At 40.6% G+C, this 19,036-nt stretch overlaps 1 pseudogene; it reads left to right on the top strand.

The window, feature by feature from the left end:
- The first annotated feature begins 9,530 nt into the window (after positions 1–9,530).
- LOC120289028 lies at positions 9,531–13,131 on the top strand (annotated as a pseudogene).
- Positions 13,132–19,036: the final 5,905 nt, after the last annotated feature.

Below are 19,036 nucleotides of genomic sequence, written 5' to 3'. Positions count from 1 at the left end.
CACCTCGCATTTGGTCATCTTTAAAGTGGAATTGAATTTAACCAAATCGTGAATATGCTTTTGCTACCAATCGGCATATACTTAAAGGCAACCAAACAAAGTAATATGGTGGAATTGAATTATGTGAACTGCAGGTCCCCATAAGATCTTAAAGGTCACATAAGGTAAAATGAAGCATGCATATTCTATGCTCTACAAAGATTGCCCACTAAGCGATTTCTTGTGTTCCAAGTCATACTTAGGACATCGTCTCTTGAGATATTCTTAGATTCGACATGAGAGTCGGAAATCTAAACGATCATGCTAAAGAATTTCCTAAACCGGCGATGGAGGAAGACTATATATTAAAAGTCAAACATAAAGTTAAATTTATATATGCTAAGATTACACGTATACATAAAGAATAGTTGGTCATTACTAGTTATGATATTTCAAGGAGGAAAAGCAAAAGATTAGGGACTCAAGTTGAAGATTTTGTACGGCCGAAAAGGAATAGTGAAGAAATTGCGGTGAATCTTACTGACTAAACCTAATTCAGTGGCAGCGATTTTAGGAGTCGATAATCGCATTATGTCAATAGTTCCTTCTTTGTTATGGGACGAGAAAAAAAAAGCAATGAAAGCCGCCACCGATTGCACATAAAGGCCATCATCCAATGGCCATCCCCGCGATGGCGACATGGATGGCAAAGGCCGTACGAACGAAAGAGGCATACGACCAATAGGAACAGGTCACGTGGTCCAACATGGTGGGACGCGAGGCCTTAGAAAAGTCGCCTACCGCTTCAGCCTCCAGTCATCCTCGCACGCCTTTGCTCGCGGTGGGATTGAGAGCGTACTCCCTCCGGTCAAGCATCAGTGGACCAGCGAATCCCACCAGCACCTGCATGTACCTGATGGGCATCTCGCAGCACTGACCTAGTATCGAGTCGTAGTTGAAGCCGTCGATCAGGAGGCCCTCCCTCAAGGGAGTTTCCTGAGGTCCTTTGGAGGGCCTCACGGCGGATCACCACCGCCCGAGCATGGATTGAAGAGACCATAACAGGGTTGCGCTGGAGATGATGGAGGTGATGATGCTTTCATTGTCTTCATTGAGAAGTGGCGGTGGTGTTAGGAGAGCTAATTTCTCTGGCGATGGAGGTGATACGGGTTTTATGATCTCATTAGCTTGTGGAGCGAGTTGTTTAAAATTAAACCATGCTCATAAGTTAGAAACAGAAAACAACTTCAGGTTCGCTAACGTCATTTCCGATAATTGTGATGTGGATATACTAATAAAAGCAATTATAGATTATGGACTATATATAGACTCATAGTACGGAATTAAAGGAAATAAACATCTCCACTAAACACACTCGCAGTTGAAGCCCTAGCTGATGAAATACTCCAAACAAAAGTTAAACAAAAAATCATCAAAAGAAGCCATTCATAAAATTTGGCTGGACTAAAGTTTGTAGCAGACATATGGGGAATATCTTGAAGTTTATTGTACAGTCATATTAACCAAGAGCCTCTTACTTTCACGTTTCACCTACTCACAGGGAAATGCTGATTCTTGCGAAGTTGCCATGATTCATATATCTTGCACATATGCACATGGTATCTTTCAGAATATCAACTGTCAGCTTAAATGACACTAAAACTTCTGCTGAAAGCCGGTGTTGGTGTTTGTGCGGAAGCGTGTGTTTGATATGTGTGCAAGGTGTGTTAATGTGTGTGTGCAAGGGAGTGTTAGAGGAGAGTACAAGGGAACGGAAAAGGAATTTTTATTTATTGTTTATTATAGTACAAAAGGGAAAGGGAGGAGCTTGCTTACATTTGTTGTTCTACTATGGTCTCCCCTCTTTCCTATTTATAGGGTGCTCTACCAACATTCTAGATTTGTTAGAATGTTGTCCACTTAGGCTTAATCTAGAGAGTTCTAGATTGTGCAAGGGAGTGTTAGAGGAGAGTACAAGGGAACGGAAAAGGAATTTTTATTTATTGTTTATTATAGTACAAAAGGGAAAGGGAGGAGCTTGCTTACATTTGTTGTTCTACTATGGTCTCCCTCTTTCCTATTTATAGGGTGCTCTACCAACATTCTAGATTTGTTAGAATGTTGTCCACTTAGGCTTAATCTAGAGAGTTCTAGATTGTAGTTTATCATCTCTTCTTCTAGAGAGATCTACACATGTGCTTCTACATTTTTCTTTGCCATCTAAGCTAGATTTTATTTTTTAAGGATTTTTCTTGTCTTTTATAGCTAACATCAATCTTGAAGTTTCTAGAAATTGGATCAACAATTCAACACTCCTCCTTGATCCAATTTTGTGTTACTCCAAGCATTTCCCGCAATGTCTCGAACTTGGCTAGCGGTAGTGCTTTAGTGAAGATGTCCGCTACTTGTTCCTCGATTTTGCAATATTTCAGCTCGATCTCTTTGTTATTTTTCGCCTCTCGTATGAAGTGATATTTGATGTCTATATGTTTGGTTCTTCCATGAATTACTGAATTTTTTGATATAGTGATTGCGGACTTATTGTCACAAAGTATCGGAGTTGATTCCATCTGTGCTTCTCCAATGTCTTCTAGAATTCTTCAAAGCCATATTGCATGACTAGTAATTGTAGTAGCCGCAACATATTTTGCTTCTGCAGTGGATTGTGCCACTGAGTCTTGTTTTTTAGATATCCATGAAAATATTTCAGAACTTAATGTGAATGCATAACCAATGGTGCTTCTCCTGTCATCAGATGATCCTGCCAATTGCTATCACTATAACCGATCAACTCAGTTGTTGCACTAGGTCGATACCAAATACCATAATCAGTAGTTCCTCATAAGCATCTTAGAATTCTCTTGGCTGCTCCAAAATGAATTTGGCTTGGACTCTGCATAAACCGTGATAGTAAACTTGTCGCGTACATAATATTTGGCAATGTAGTAGTAAGATATAGTAGACTCCTAATTAGGCTTCTATAGAGTGAAGTGTCTGCTTTTTTTTTCTGCTTTTTTAGCTCCATCATTTTTCAATAATTTCTCATTCATCACAAGTGGTGTTGCCACTATTTTGCAATTACTCATTTTGAATTTTTCAAGGAGATTTTCTGCATATTTCTTTTGCGAGAGGAAAATTCCTTCATTTTGATTGACTTCAATACCGAGGAAATAGTTCATCAAGCCCAAGTCCGTCATTTCAAATGTCTTAATAATTTTTTCTTTAAATTCTCAGATGATTGTCTCATTGTTTCCTATATATATATATGAGATCATCTATATATAGAGAGACAATGAGAGTGTCGGACTTACCTTGGGTCTTGATGTAGAGTGTTGGCTCACTCATACTCCTCTTGAATCCTTGCTTGATGAAGTACTCATCGATTCTATTATACCACGCACGTGGTGCTTGTTTTAACCCATATAGGGCCTTCTTAAGCTTTAAGACTTTTTCTTCATTGCCTTTGACAATAAAGCCTTCTGGTTGAGCTACATAAATTTCTTATTGAAGATATCCATTTAGGAATGCTGATTTTATAACTAGTTGATGGATCTTCCATTCTTTTTGTGCTGCTAGAGCTATGAGTGCCCGAATAGTATCAAGGTGAGCAACATGAGCGAAAGTTTCAGTATAGTCAATACCTAGTTGTTGCAAGTATCCTTTCGCCACAAGCCTTGCTTTATGCTTCTGGATTGATCCATCCGCATTGAGCTTCGTCTTGTAGACCCACTTGACTCCAATGATCTCTTTATCTTCAGGTCGATCGACAAGCTCCCAAGTTTCATTTTTCTTAATCATCTTGATCTATTCCTCCATGGCTTTTATCCAGACTTCTTCTTTGGATGCTTGTTCGTAGTTTTCTGGCTCCAAAATAGCAAAGTTGCATGTGTCATAAATTCTTCTTAGGGCTTTTACCCTTAGTATTGGTGACTCTGGAGTAGATTCTTCTTGCGTTACTCTTGGAGAGCTTGGTGGAGTTATGTCATGAGTGGTGGAATCCGGTACTTCTCCTTCTTCTTGTGACGTTGACTCCTCTTGAGCAAGTGGTATGTTTGGCAAGGTGATGTACTTTTTCTCGATCTTCTCACTCTCCCAATTCCAGGCAGCATTTTCGTCGAACTTGACGTTTCGACTAATCATAAGCTTTTTAGTTCTTAGGTTGTAAACCCAATAGCCTTTTGATTGGTCACTGTAGCCAAGGAATATTCATTTTTCTGTCTTTTCATCTAGCTTACTCCTTTTCTGAGCAGGAATGTGGACGTAGCAAATGCATCCAAACACTTTGAGATGCTTTGCTAAAGGCTTCCGTCCACTCCATGCTTCAACTGGTGTTTTATTTTGAACAGCTTTAGTTGGACACCTATTTAACAGGTATACTGTAGTATAAACTGCTTCTGCCCAAAAAGTGTTGGGAAGACCTTTCTCCTTTAGCATGGACCTTGCCATCTCCATGACGGTTCTATTCTTCCTTTCTACTACTCCATTTTGCTCTAGAGCGTAGCCAACAGTCAGTTGATGATGGACTCCTTCATCCTCACAGAATTTATTAAACTCACTTGAATTGTATTATGTGCCTCTGTCACTCCTTAGGACTTTGATTCTTTGGCCACTTTGATTCTCAACGTGGTTCTTGAATTTTCTGAAGATAAAGAAAACCTCTAATCTTTCTTGAAGAAAGTATACCCACGTCATTTTTGTGTAGTCATCAATGAATAGGATGAAATATTTATTTTGACTGGGTGTAGGTGTTCTCATCAGACCGCACACGTCCGTGTGGATAAGTTCCAATGGCTTCTTAGCTCTCCATGCACCTCCAAATGGGAAGGACTGTCTCTGTTGTTTTCCAAGAAGACAGCTTTCACAAACATTTGAAATTTCTGTAATGGCTAGAAAATCTCTCATCATATTTTTCTGATGGAGAGTTTTTAGCATAGCAAAGTTGAAGTGGCCAAATCTTCGATGCCATAGCCATGAATCATCAAGTTGAGCTTTCATGGCTATATTTTTAACATATTTCCATTGAATAGGAAAATTGTTATTTTTCATCTTAACAGAGGCAATGACATTTTTATATTTATCATAGATAATGCAGGCATCTCTATTAAAGTATAGAGAATACCCACTTTGTATCATTTGGCCCACATTTAAGAGATTTTGTGCAAGACGAGGGACTAGATACACATTACGTATATATTTTGGGCCTTTATTCGTTTCCATAGCGATGATGCCTTTTCCTTTGACATCTACTAATACACCATTGCCCAACTTTACTTGGGATTTCACTGACTTATCAATATCAGTGAATATAGATTCGTCCCCCGTCATGTAATTGCTATACCCACTATCAATGTACCATGTTTCATTTTTATTATCATTTACCGCTTGGCTTGCGTAGAATGTATTCTCTTCACTTTCTTTTTTTACTACATAGTTTGCTCGATTATTTGTTTTCGAGCTACAATATTTTTCTACATGACTATATCTTTTACAAAAGCGGCATTGTTTTTTATTTTTAAACCAACAATCCTTCTCCAAATGATTTGTTTTCTTGCAAATACCACAAGGTGGATACTTTTCCTTTTGTATAGTTTCTCCTTCTCTTTAATTTTTCCATGAGCTCCTTCCACCATTTTTAGATTGATGAGACCGTATATTTACTTTAGACTGAAAGGCACTTTCAACTGATGCCAATAGTCTTTTCTCATATGCTTCTAGGGAGCCCATTAATTCACTCATTGATAGGGTCTTTAAGTTCTTAGTTCCTTCTATAGTTGTAACTATGGAGTTGTATTTTTTGGTAGGTGACACCAATTTTCTCAACAACCCTTTGATCAGTTATCCCATCTCCATAGGCTCTCATTTGATTCACGAGTTCCTTTAATTTTCCACAATATTCCTGTACGGTCTCATAATTTTTCATTTTAGAATTCTCAAAATCTCTTCTCAGAGTTTGAAGGCGTACCTTTGCCGATCCTTGAAATTCTTTTCGTAGTATATCCCAAGCCTCTTTTACAATCCTCGCTCCAATAATTCTTGGAAATACGGTTTCCGAGAGTGATTGCTGGATAAAATATAGCGCCCTTGCATCCTTTTGTAGTTGACCTTCGAAACACTTGCACCTTTTGGCGGAGCCTCGCAACCTTTTTCCACGATGTCCCATAAGTCTTGGGCATCAAGAATGTAGTCATTTTTATGCTCCAAAAGTCATAGTTGTTCCCATAAAAATGGGAATGGGAAATGAGGAGGTAGAGTTGGTCATGGTTTAGTTAGTGGGTATTTGGAAAGGGTAGTCTTAGGAATGGGTAGGTAGGACAAAAGCCCAATACCAACCAAAAACGTGACTTTGATACCACTGTTGGTCTTTGTGCGGAAGTGTGTGTTTGATGTGTGTGCAAGGTGTGTTACTCTGTGTGTGTGTGTGTGCAAGGGAGTGTTAGAGGATAGTACAAGGGAACGAAAAAGGAACTTTTATTTATTGTTTATTATAGTACAAAAGGGAAAGGGAGGAGCTTGCTTACATTTGTTGTTCTATTATGCTCTCCCCCCTTTCCTATTTATAGGGTGCTCTACCAATATTCTAGATTTGTGTAGAATGTTGTCCACCTAGGCTCCACTTAGGCTTAATCTAGAGAGTTCTAGATTGTAGTTTATCATCTCTTCTTCTAGAGAGATCTACACATGTGCTTCTATATTTTTCTTTGCCATCTAAGCTATTTTACTTTTTAAGGATTTTTCTTGTCTTTTCTAGCTAACATCAATCTTGAAGTTTCTAGGATTGGATCAACAATTCAACAGCTGGTTTATACCAACTAAATTGGCGATACTGTTCAACATTATTCTAAACTCAATTTGACCTGTATATGTATACATAGCCATGTTTCACGGGATATCATTGAACCAAAAAGGGGAAAAAAAAACTCACGATTTGAGATGCTACAGCACAAGGTGTATAACGACTATCTTCCACGACGGTAAGTTCCTCTGCCGCCGTCACGTCGTCCTCGCTCACTGTCCAGTCATCGCTTGGGCCACCGTACCCTGGGAACGACTGGACGAACCCTACCCCAAAGAACCCAAACAAGTATATGACCAACGCGATCAGTGAAGCCGGAGTAGCGGCGGCAGCTTCAAGAGAAGCTCCAGCAACAGTAGCAGAAGAAACTCGGTGGCTGTACAGGTTAAAGCCGAGTTGGGTGGAGTCGATTATGGTTCTAAGTCGCAGTGTTATTCTCAGTCGAACTCATTCTACTCCGAGGCCATCGCAGGCTGCCTTGAGTTCATGAAGAAGACTTCAGCCTCTCTAAATCAAATCTATGGCCTTCTTGTTATTGTTGGATGAGAGTGAGGATTTTAGCAATTCAAGAACCCATTTTTGCTCTTTCCTTCTTCTTCTGTTCTGCCTATGTAAATCTATCCTCGGTTTCTAGATGCGGCGAATTTTCTGCAGCAAGACTGAAGAATTTTCTGCACCATCATCAATGAAGTAATTATATATATTATTTATTTTGAATTGTGGGTTTTTTGAACTTTGCTCTTTTTTTTTTTTTTTGAACTATGAAGGTGGGGATTTGATTGGTCATTTGGGGGTGGCAATCTTGGGAAGGCCTTAGTAGGCGGAAATTGAAGATTCTAAAGTTGTGTACTTTTTCACCAGAAACAATCGCCATTACTTTACTAATCTAGGACCCAAAAAGGGGTTGAGATATAAAGAGGTTAGAATAAAGATGACATTTTTTAAGGTGAGGTTTCAGGACAAGACACAATCATGTTCCCAGCTTTATGAAAGTTCTCTTATTTTTCCATGTTGATGCTCGCCTTTTTGGATTTTTAACGAGGGGATGTGTATCTCATGATAGCTAATGATTCGGATCAAACTGTTAATTGCTGACTAATTTGTGAATCATAGGCTATGGTCCTTTTCACACCGACTTATGAGGGGCGTGGGGTACCATTACCATGACCTGTGACCGTGTAACGTCAATACTAGAGAGACCCTCGGATTTGTGATGTTAGGTGGTTTGCTGATGGTGATCTCGCGAAAAAGAAAAATCCACGGGAGAACAAAATGAAGCATCTATTGGATGAGAAACGACAAGGACTCGCACCTTTCATCATGCATAGAAGACAGCATCCGGATACAGTATCCCTAAGCCCGTCTACTGGCCTTAAGACGAATCTTATTGTCATCAAAACTATCATCAACGGCCAAACACATGTGACCCTTTTTTCTATAAAAGCATATGCGACGGATGAGGCACTCGAGTTTAGTCTCATAAGCGCTCTTTATATGATAAAGTACAATGTGAAAAATGCTGCAACCGGTCCAATTTAATTTACTATACTGCAATCTCATACGTAAGTGTGAGCTTTATACAAGCACATCGTTCAAGGATCATAGGGTGGCTGGAGAATGGAACCTGATACCTGTGAACTGGTTTTTTTGGCATTCGCATCCAAGGAATTGCAGAACATGCCATGAGATAGAAGCTTTTGCGCAACAGCCAGCTGGTTGAAAGAAACTCGACAGGTGCAACCATTCTCATCGTATTGTTAAGCTCTATACCGTACGGAGTTCCCATGTTATTTTTCCCTTTGGGCCATGCCAATTCCGCAGCTCTTTTTTGGCTCCATCCACACCCTAATGAAGTAGAATGACAAAAATATCCCAAGCGTTCATGCTGTTCTATCTTCTTTTGGTATGTGCTTGATGACTGGAGAGCGTGAAATTTTCTTCGGCACACCGGAACCATTTCAAGGAAATCTATATGCAGGAATTAATCGATTCTTACCTAATCCCAACTATCTGCAAGTGTAAATTCTACCCTAGAAAATTCCATTCATCACAAAAAAGCAATAGCAATATATCCCCCTAATCACTCTCGCGATCCTCGTGGCAATCGGTGTCATTTCACCGACAAGTTGCTTCTGCTTATCACGCATGCCAATCCAGAGCCATCGCTTGGGTGGCCAGATCTTCCTGCTCAGCACAATTGCCTCCGGACTATTCCACGAGTCGCTAGGTACCTTTGTCGGGCTTTCAATTGATTTCAGTTAGTTGATAGCAACTGATAATTGATCTCTCACTATCCTTTATCTTTCCCTGTATCTACTTGCATCGTCCAATGCTCGGTGACGCCGGCTGTCATTGAGACCTCACAGCCTTAGTCCTAGGTGATCATGGGATTAACCACCTCAAACAGCCTCGAATTACGGGATCATGAGCGCATGCTCTTGGAGCTTGAAGTAGCGAAGGATGGTGGTCGAGGGTAAAGAGCATCCGCGAGAGAGAGAAGATGCGAGACAGGCAGAGGCAAGTGACGAATGACCGACGGCGTCCACAGTGTGTGAAGGCCGACAATGGCAGTGTTGTGCATTCGAGAGGTGAGTTCGACTGAGTTGAGTGATAGAGAAGAGGCGAAGGACTCGCAAGGGTAAAAGATTTTGCAGAAAAATGCTTACAAACTCGAATTATAAGATTATGCATCTCATTTACTTTTGATCCCATAGCTGGACGCGACTCTAGGATTACATATACAAGGAGTCTTCTTGTACCATCCATATCTTTTCAAGCTCTTGCATGCGTGCAGTTTCTGCGGCGGGAAGTTGTGAACTTGACGACGATGCATGTATCATGCATCCTCAGAAGCCTCGTGATTTACCGTTTTCGTCATGTATCGATCGATGCTTTTAACTTCCATCTCCTTGAACATGAATCATTAACATATTGGGGACGGTAATGCTCAGCATCTCTTGGTCTCTTCAGTCTGGAATCATCATCAACTTTCGCCACCCTCCCACCAGAGACAAAAGCAGAGAACAAATTCGACTCGCCTATCTTTCCATGGCTCGAATCAGATTCAGATGTGATCCTGCCCCTAAGAGGCTCGTTTCTCTGCTTCATAAGGCTCGCGGCCTCATCGGCCTTGCCACCATGTCTCCACCGCCGCTTCTCTCTCCTCCTCCTCCTCCTCCTTCTCCTGGGCCACCGCCATGGGTGACCTCCAGACCATGAAGACCCGCCTCTGCATCATCGGCAGCGGCCCTGCCGGCCACACTGCCGCCATCTACGCTGCCCGTGCCGAGCTCAAGCCAATCCTCTTCGAGGGCTGGATGGCCAACGACGTCGGCCCGGTGGCCAGTACACTACCGCCCCTCCCATTGAGAACTTCCCAGGCTTCCCCGACGGGATCCTTGGCAGGGAGCTCATAGACCGCTGCCGCAACCAGGCACTCCGGTTTGGCACACAGATCTTCACCGAGACAGTGACCAAGGTTGATTTCTCCGCCAGTCCCCTCAAGGTATTTACCGACTTGAGGACTGTGATCGCGGATGATGTGGTTGTTGCCACGGGAGCCCTCGTGAAGCGGCTCAGCTTCCCTGGCTCTGGCGACGGTCCAAAGGGTTTCTGGAAACGTGGCATGTCGGCGTGTGCCGTGTGTGACGGCGCTGCTCCGATATTCAGGAACAAGCCGCTGGCGGTGATTGGAGGCGGTGACTCGGCAATGGAGGAGGCAATCTATCTGACCAAATACGGATCCAAGGTTTACATCATTCACAGGAGAGACACGTTTAAGGCCTCGAAGATTATGCAAAACAGGGCTCTGAGGTGGCCCTAATATTGAGGTTTTGTGGAATTCTGTAGTGGTGGAGGCGTATGGGAAGGAGAAAGAGGGGTTTTGGGAGGGTTGAAGGTCGAGAATGTTGTTAGTGGAGAGGTTTCTGATCTGAAGGTCTCTGGATTGTTCATTGCCATAGGGCGTGAACCTGCTACTAAGTTTTTGGGCGGACAGTTGGAGCTTGATTCCGATGGTTATGTCGTGACGAAGCCTGGGTCCACGCACACGAGCGTACAAGGAGTTTTCGCTGCCGGGGAGGTTCAGGATAAGAAGTATCGGCAGGGTATTACTGCCGCTGGGACAGGTTAGTCACACTTTCTTGCGTCGTTGTTGAATATCTCCCAGTACAAAAGGGTATATCTTGGCTTCATCAGAAGCTAGAAGCTAGAAGCTAGAAGGATAAAGTTTGTTTTACTTAAGTGTTAACCGCAATAAGTTGAAAGCTCCATAAAGTGAAAAATGCTAGAGAGATCAAACGATGCATTCCTCAGTTTACTTCCTGTTTATAGAAGCATGACATGACAACCCGGTGGTTCATGACTTTCTGCAGTTGAGGAATATATCAAGTTCTCCTCCTTTCTGCCTCTTACTGACTCTTTTACTGTACATATCTAATTGAATATTGCAATTTGGAAAGATTCCTTAGCCTTTGAGGATCTGGTACCCATGAAGGTGAAATTTTGCTTCCACCATCCTCATGAATATTTGGGTGGACGGTGGCTTAGCTGTTCTGCTTGGGAATTATTCGTGTCTCAAATGGTTTTACCAGTATACTTGTGAAGTAAGAGTAGTAATCATGTCAAGCATCGCCAGTGTTCAGTTTCATGAATGGAAAAGAAATGTTCTAAGTACCACTGTTCATTCGGTGAATTCACTTTCTTGAAACATTCGTCTTGATAAATATGGGGAAAATAAGTTCTCTTCCTGCAACATTCTAAAATTAACCTGAGAGACACCTATCATCACGAGGTTGTGCATATTTTGGAATATCAACTTTATATGTTGGTTCTAAGTCATTGCAAGTTTGTGTTTCAGTTTACTTTATGAAGCTTGGCTTCTCTCTCTTTGAAAGTTGGTCTACTTGCCACCTGAGGTTAGGCACATTATGAGTTACTAGCCTATGACTACAGTAGTGGTCTCACCAATAGCAACTTTTCCTTCTGTTTGGAAGAAGTTTATTTAGATTGTCTCGCTAGTCACTGACTGCAAATTTTAGATGCCTCACATGCCGTAGAGATGATAAAATTTGTTGTGGAAACAAATTTGGTCCTGACCTTTCAATCCAGTTCAATAGACGCTAGCAAGAAAAGATGGATAGCTTCTAACAAGAAATATAGGCCTGCCTGTTATCCACACCGTATTATATTGTCTTGGAAAATCACATCTTCTGTTATGGTGATATGTGATCATTGATGCCTTTAACCCTGAGCAAGCTAAAGTTTATGGCAACGGACTTGGCTAACATTACCTCCTAAAAATGTTAACTCTGTGACTAGGACTTTGATATTCTCCCTCTAGGGTCGGAACATATGACACCCATCTCGAGTTTTGTCAAGCTTTGTGCATGGCATATAAATACAGAATTAAGAAGCAAACAGTTGGCTTCTCCTTGCTTTTCAAGCATTTCTCATCATAATTTAACAATAACTTGCCAATTTTGTTTGCGATTCGATAAACTCTGATGTACTATCATACTCGTGCTTGAATTCTGTTTCGAACATTCTTCCTGCCAATTTTTTGAACTATGGGCAACAAATGATGCTTGATAGGATTTGGGTTATTTTCTTTTGCCAGTAAACAAAATGAGATTGTCAAAAGCGAACGAAGTGGGATTTACAAGAGAAGAAATTTAAGTACATGAACAGTTGTCCAAGATAAGAAGAAATCCCCGGGATAGTGTGTGTATCATGCGAAGTTTTAGGGACTAATCTGGTCCCTCCCTTATATAAAATAGTCGGTGGGTTCTAGTGGGTTTTAGTACAGAGTATTTTTTATTATTATTTTAATTCAGGTGTTCAAGGTAATTAGAGATATTCGTTTCGGTCAGAGTAAATATTCTTCTCAAGCTGCAATCTAGATTAGTTTTGCATATGAAGGTTAGGACCTCTTATGTGGCTCAGTGATGACAGTGATTAGTCTGTACTTAGGAGTCCTGATGCATAAGAGTGAGCAGAAAGAGCAGTTGCGCCATGGCCGGTGTTTGCAAAAGAGTGAGCAGAAAGAGCAGTTGCGCCATGGCGGGTGTCTGCAACCCTGTTTGTGAACTAGCATTCTCCAATATCGAAGAGGTTTTGCTGAGCTTCAAAAGATTCACTGTCATGTAAAAGCCGCAAAAGGTCGACTAATGACTCGAAATGAAGCTTTGCCTCGCTACAATGCAGAGGACAAGAGAGAAAGCATGCCCTTCTGATGCTGCTGTTGCTGATTTTGCTGCTTTGCTTTGTTGCAGGTTGCATGGCAGCCCTCGATGCGGAACACTATCTACAAGAAATCGGATCCCAGGAAGGCAAAAGCGACTAACCATCTGGCGCGAGCCTTAAGCTTCGAGGCCCTCCGATTGAAAGCAAGTGCAAATCACTAGGAATACAATCTGTATATAGTAACCATCTTATACCAAAAAATAAAGCAACTTGACCATCAAAGATCTGACTGAAATATTTTGGTGTAACGATCATTCGACACTTATTTCAGTGTGGATTTATGCCCTCGATGAATGTTTACTTTTGGATGTATCCTCGCAAGATTTGCCTTGAGCTGTCTGCTTGCGCTCGTGCTCATAACTTGAATTTATGTGGAACAATTAATAGAAAGATATCATGTCGAGCTATATTTGTATTCGAATGTATTCTCGGATGATACAATTTACTTTCAATAGCTTATTAACTTATTTAGAAGGACATAAATTGTTATTGAAATGACAGTTCATCAACATCAATTCAGATAAAACTATCTACTTTTGATTTATTGAGTGTTATATTTATTGATTACCTACTTGCATGATTACCTATTGCATGTTAGTGGTTAAATATTAAATTTTTCCAAGACTATTTGCTAAATAATTTTGCAAATGAAGAGAAAAGTAACAAAAGGAAGTTAGATTAATCTAGCATAACCAAATCTCCATTAGGGGTGTGCATGGTCCGGGCGGGCTGTTCCCGACCTAGGAATTGGGAATCGCCCACTAAGAACCGATTCTGAAAAATTGGAACTGAAACCACTCACTAGTTGCATGGTTCCACCCGAAACCGGACCGCCGGTCAATTCCCCGGTTCTTGGGTGGATCCATAGAACTGGTCCAACCTCCACGCCTTCCCCTTTTCGCCTTCAACCAGTTGCGACCCTCACTCTCGGCCACCACCACCATCTTGGCCACCACCTCCGTCGTCTCCCACTCCTCCCTCGAGATCGACAATGAGGAGGACAATGGGGACGATGAGTCATTCTTAGACCTAGAGTTCCTACGTGTCCCTAAAAATGAGGATGACGGGGGGAGAAGCCCGAGGAGGGGGAGGAGGAAGAGGGGAGGTAGAAGCAGGACGAGCCCAACATGAAGAGGATGATAGTGACAATGAATGCGAAGGTGGCGACGACGTGGAGAGAGAGTTCAAGTTCGAGAGAGGAAAAGAGAATTAACTCACTGTTTCGCCAAGTTCGGACTAGGATTCAATGGGATATGAGTAAATCCGGAGGTGAATCGGAGAGGAAGAGGGAGCTTGGGGAGATTTTGAACCGAGAGAGATGAGATGGAGGAGGAGAGTAGCGGAATGAGACAAGATGGTAATTGGAGCTCTAAATTTTAGATTTGCTAATTTCAAATTTTTTTAATATTAAAAATTAATATATTATTATAATATAACCGATTCGGTCCGGGTGGGCGAGTGGGCGGGTGGGCGGATCCGCCCATAGAACCGGGGTTCCGGCGGTTCCGGTCCGGTTCGGGGTGGTCCGGGCGGGTCCCGGTTCTTTTGCACACCCCTAATTTTCATATCCATGAATTTTTAGTTCGCAAAAATAACATGTTCCCCCACATCTTACTTAGGTTACTAATCAACCCACAATATATTAGTGACAATTCATAAATAAATTAACTTGCATGTTAAATTGATTAAATCGAAATGCCAAAATTGCGATTAGTAAGAGCTTAAGAAGAGCTCATGCTAAGTCTTTGACTTTTGCAATCTATTACCTTTCCTTTTGTTGATTAACCTTTAGGAAAGTCGTGACAAATGACGATATATATATTTGCAAAATTGTACTTTTCTTAGGTGTAATTGTTTTTTCAATTAAGGGCATAGTGACAGAGGCATGAAGGTCTCCGCCATGGTTGACGGCCTCCGTCATGGTGATGTGCTGTGAACTCTCCACATTTTGGGCGGCACCTTGCCCTGTGGCAATGTAGATCGCCGAGATGATGTTGCTAGTGTGGGTGTTGAACCCGCCAACCATGCCGGCTGCCGCCGGACCTGGCCAAGTTCTTAAGCATGTTGAGCTCCACGAGTGTCACCACGCTGGTCTTCAACACTTTCTCCAAATCTGCGTTGACCTAGACCAAACAAAAGGCTGCGTTGGTTACGTAATTAGCAGAAAATAGTTGCTCTAAAACTTGTTATAAATAAAGAAAAATCAACGGGGAGAGAAAATATAAAAAGCGACCTGGATAAGCAACGAAATTTATTGGATGATGAGGATAATCAATGTTAATTTATTGTATGTTCTTCTAATTTAGTCTTTTATTTATTATTTTAAAGTAAAGACGATACATAATATGGGAGTTCTTGAATTTCACCAAATGTCTTCATTATCGATTAAACAAGTTGAGTAACCTAAATTTCATCGTAGAAATCTTTTGAACGAATTTAATTCTTTTTTTTTTTTTTTTTTGCTAAAACTTGAACGAATATAATTCACCAGCAGTTGTTGTTGGAACTCACTTGAGTCGATGAAAGAAAGCTCGGGTGAGTTTCGTAAACTGATTATGATGATGAATATGATTGCGTGTGTGGTAGATGATTATTCCAAATAATAAGGAGCAGATAATCCATTAACATCAAGAAGATCTTCACTCACCAAAGAAGCAATCGAAACACCAGACAAACAAGAAATGTATCTAATCAAATGAGTGGAGGCAAGCTCAAATAGCACACCAACCAAGGAAAAATAATCCCATCAGTACTAACAGTACTAAATTTATTATATAGATATCAACTGAGTCTTAAATTTATCAATTTTGTCAATTTATGATGAGTTTGATTCAACTTTCTTAAGAGTTTTTAGTCTCTAAAGCCCTTTGAGAAAATGTCAGGACAAATATTTTGAAAGAGCTTTTTGGCTAAATGCAAGTATTGGGAATGTTGAAAATCCAATACAACTTTCATCTAATTTTCTGAAATAGTATTTGCGGAATATTGAAATGATGATTAAAATATTCTTTCCTTCGAAAACTACATTAATGAAATCTTTAGTTTTCTGGTTTTGCCCTTTACAACTATTCATCTTCTTTGCACGAGGGTGACTAGAGAGGATAGCGAAGAGCCAGCAAGTGGCCGCAAGGCCGACAAAGGGTCACGCAACCTCATGTGACTAGCGCCCAAGGTCACCCTCGCTCGGGTCTCTCGTGACCCGGGCGACTATTGCCCAAGGTTGACCTCAATCGACGGTTGTCGGAGCCAGATTGTCTCATCAAGTGGCCATAGCCCTTTGCTAGCTTGACAAAGTGCTTGAGCTCGTTTTTAATAAAATACAAAATATAGTCAAAGCCCATTACGATTTTTTTTTTTTTTTGGCCAAACATTACTTGAATCCAAAGTTCATTTGCAATTTGCATTCCTCTAAAGGGCTTTGAATTTTAGCATTTGCATTACATCCAAAATATATTTCCAATTTAGTCATTTTGATAAATTTTTCTCGAAAATCGCTAAGGTGATAGTGTGTTACATGGGCAGCCGTGATGATTACATCACCATGTTAACTATTTCCACCTCTAGCGGCTTTCTTTTTGGGAAGAGGCGCTCGATTGCACTAAGTTCAAGATCATGCCATGACCGTACAAAGTCCGACGAAAAGAGAGGACAATTTTTTGGAAGCCCTAGCTCCCAAAGTCCAAACACGCCATTAGTAGTAAGAAAAGAGATGAACAAGTCGGACGACTCTCGTTCGCCGTTTGTCTCGTGCTTGATCCGAGCGACACTCCTCGTCCGGTGGCTCACCAGGTTTGTCAATCGAGACCTAATCTATTCTGTTTGCTCCAACTCAATCTCTTCAGAATCGCTCCGAATTTGCGAGGGTTTTGAATCCATTTGCTTAGCTTGCGGATTTGAGTAACTGAAGATTCTGGTTTGGTTTCCCAGAAACTGGTTGTGGAAATGGAGGGTATTGGGTGATATTTGAAAGCTTTCCGTTTCGTTCGAAGAGGGAAACAATAATAGGAATATGAGCATGAGTCTTCCTAGTCCATATAAAAATCTTTTGCGAGTTTGAAAGATGCTTGAGCTTCCGGCTGCCATGGTAATAATTTCCGGTGTTACAATTTACTGCTCAATCTGAAAAGCTTATAATCGAGTGTCGTTCAATAATTTTTTTATTATCAATATCCTTACAATATTACAATCTACTCCAATATTTTTTTTCCATCATTTTCGTCTCATTTCTTACTAAATTTGATAGGTAAGAGGGTGAAGAAGGACGACAAGTGCTAATGAAACCTCTCACCCGAGAAGACTTATCGTTTCACACTGTTGACACCAAAAAATTGCCTAAATCCTTAACCAACGACTCAAACTGGATAAGATCAAGCAAGACACGACATGATGGAGCTAAAACTTTCCAGTCCTTTTAGCAATTGGGGTTACTTCAGACTGGCTTCCTCCACTATACCCCCGTTGACTCTGCTTGCTTGTGCTTAGTCGGCAATAATAGGTAATCTACGAGGGCAATGAAGAGTTGCCGACAGACAATATAAAAGAAAATTACTGAGTGTTGAGCAACGAGGGTCGACAAATGAGATTTAGTTGAGCCGACAAGAGAAGATCAATATATCAAGAACAAGACAAGCGCTCAAGCGTGAAGCCAACAATTTTGTCTGCAGTTATAACAACCTGTTTAATTGTGAAATCAGCATAATCATCAATTCGTAGAGCCCGTGAATCTCGAAAGCCACTAAGATAATGACCGAGAAACATGGATTATTATAACTTTCAGGAAGAGGGGTTACAAACTGCGAAAGAAACCATCCAAGCGGGGTGAGTGATGATGCCATGATTGTCAAGTAGTAGCTCTTTTGGTAATCGTTTCTAAATATATGTTGCTAGATACTAAGATGCTACGTGCTTTCTTTGTAACTATTGTTAACTATTTCTAGTAGTTATAAATATTAGAATTGTAATTTGAGCAAAAGACAACTAACCAATCAATGAATACTGATTGTTCAATTTTTCCTTATTTTATCTTTACATTTCAATTTTGTTTTATATGGCTAGCCACAATTATCTCCAGTTTTTGTACCTTTAATTTTCTTGTCAATTCACATATTTTGTCCAATAATCAACAAATGACTCTTCACATCTTCCGTTGATTTTCATATCGATTCACGTTTCGAAAGGTGCTTTGTTGACACTTTTTGGCTTAACACATACATTGCATTTGGTTTGGCATTTGGAGAAAGTCCTTGAAGAAATGCAAACACTTTAGGTTAAAAGGTTTTTTGAAATCTAAAAAGTATTTGGTAAAGTGTAATTTAAAATTATATTGGGAATCAATTTTGGATTAAATGTTGTTTGGGAAAAGTTAGACTTGTAAAGGAATTTTAGATTTATATTTTAAATAAATGAATAAAATCTACTTAAGACTACTAGCTACCGGCAAGCTAGATCTTATCGATGGCCATCGAATGAGGTCACACGACCTTAAACAACCTGGCCATCGCATGAGGTCACACGACCTTAAACAACCTTAGTAAGAGCTATCGATGCTAGATCTAGTCGCTGATGTTAGACTTGGCTCACCGGAGATGGCGGGTCAAGTAGTGACACAATGGAGGATAAAGGGGGACGAGGGTGACGTGAGGGTAACTAGAATTTAGATTATTTAATGAGGAAAGATGGGAAGAAAAAAAATAATTAAACCCTAAGATGATTTTTTGAAAATGCCGAAAATACAAAGCAAGCCCCCCCTACTTAAGGCAGAGGCACTTTAAAAGACTTTGGAAATGTTACCATTTCTCCATAGGGCTACCAAGAATAATTGCAAATACTTTAACATTTGCCCAACGATCTTAAAACTCCAAAGCACAATTCCATAACCAAACTAATGCACCATCCATTATGAAAATTTTGGTTTGAGTAGGTATTCAACGCAACTTAAATCGTTCAGTCACATCGCGAATCACATGGATCGAGGTTGTGACTTAGTAAAAATCATATGAACCATTTATTATTGAGCCAATC

The sequence above is a fragment of the Eucalyptus grandis genome, chromosome 10 (assembly GCF_016545825.1).
Source record: "Eucalyptus grandis isolate ANBG69807.140 chromosome 10, ASM1654582v1, whole genome shotgun sequence".
Taxonomy (NCBI): Eukaryota; Viridiplantae; Streptophyta; class Magnoliopsida; order Myrtales; family Myrtaceae; genus Eucalyptus; species Eucalyptus grandis.
Note: the sequence above shows the minus strand (reverse complement) of the source record. Positions and strands in the feature narration are given on the sequence as shown.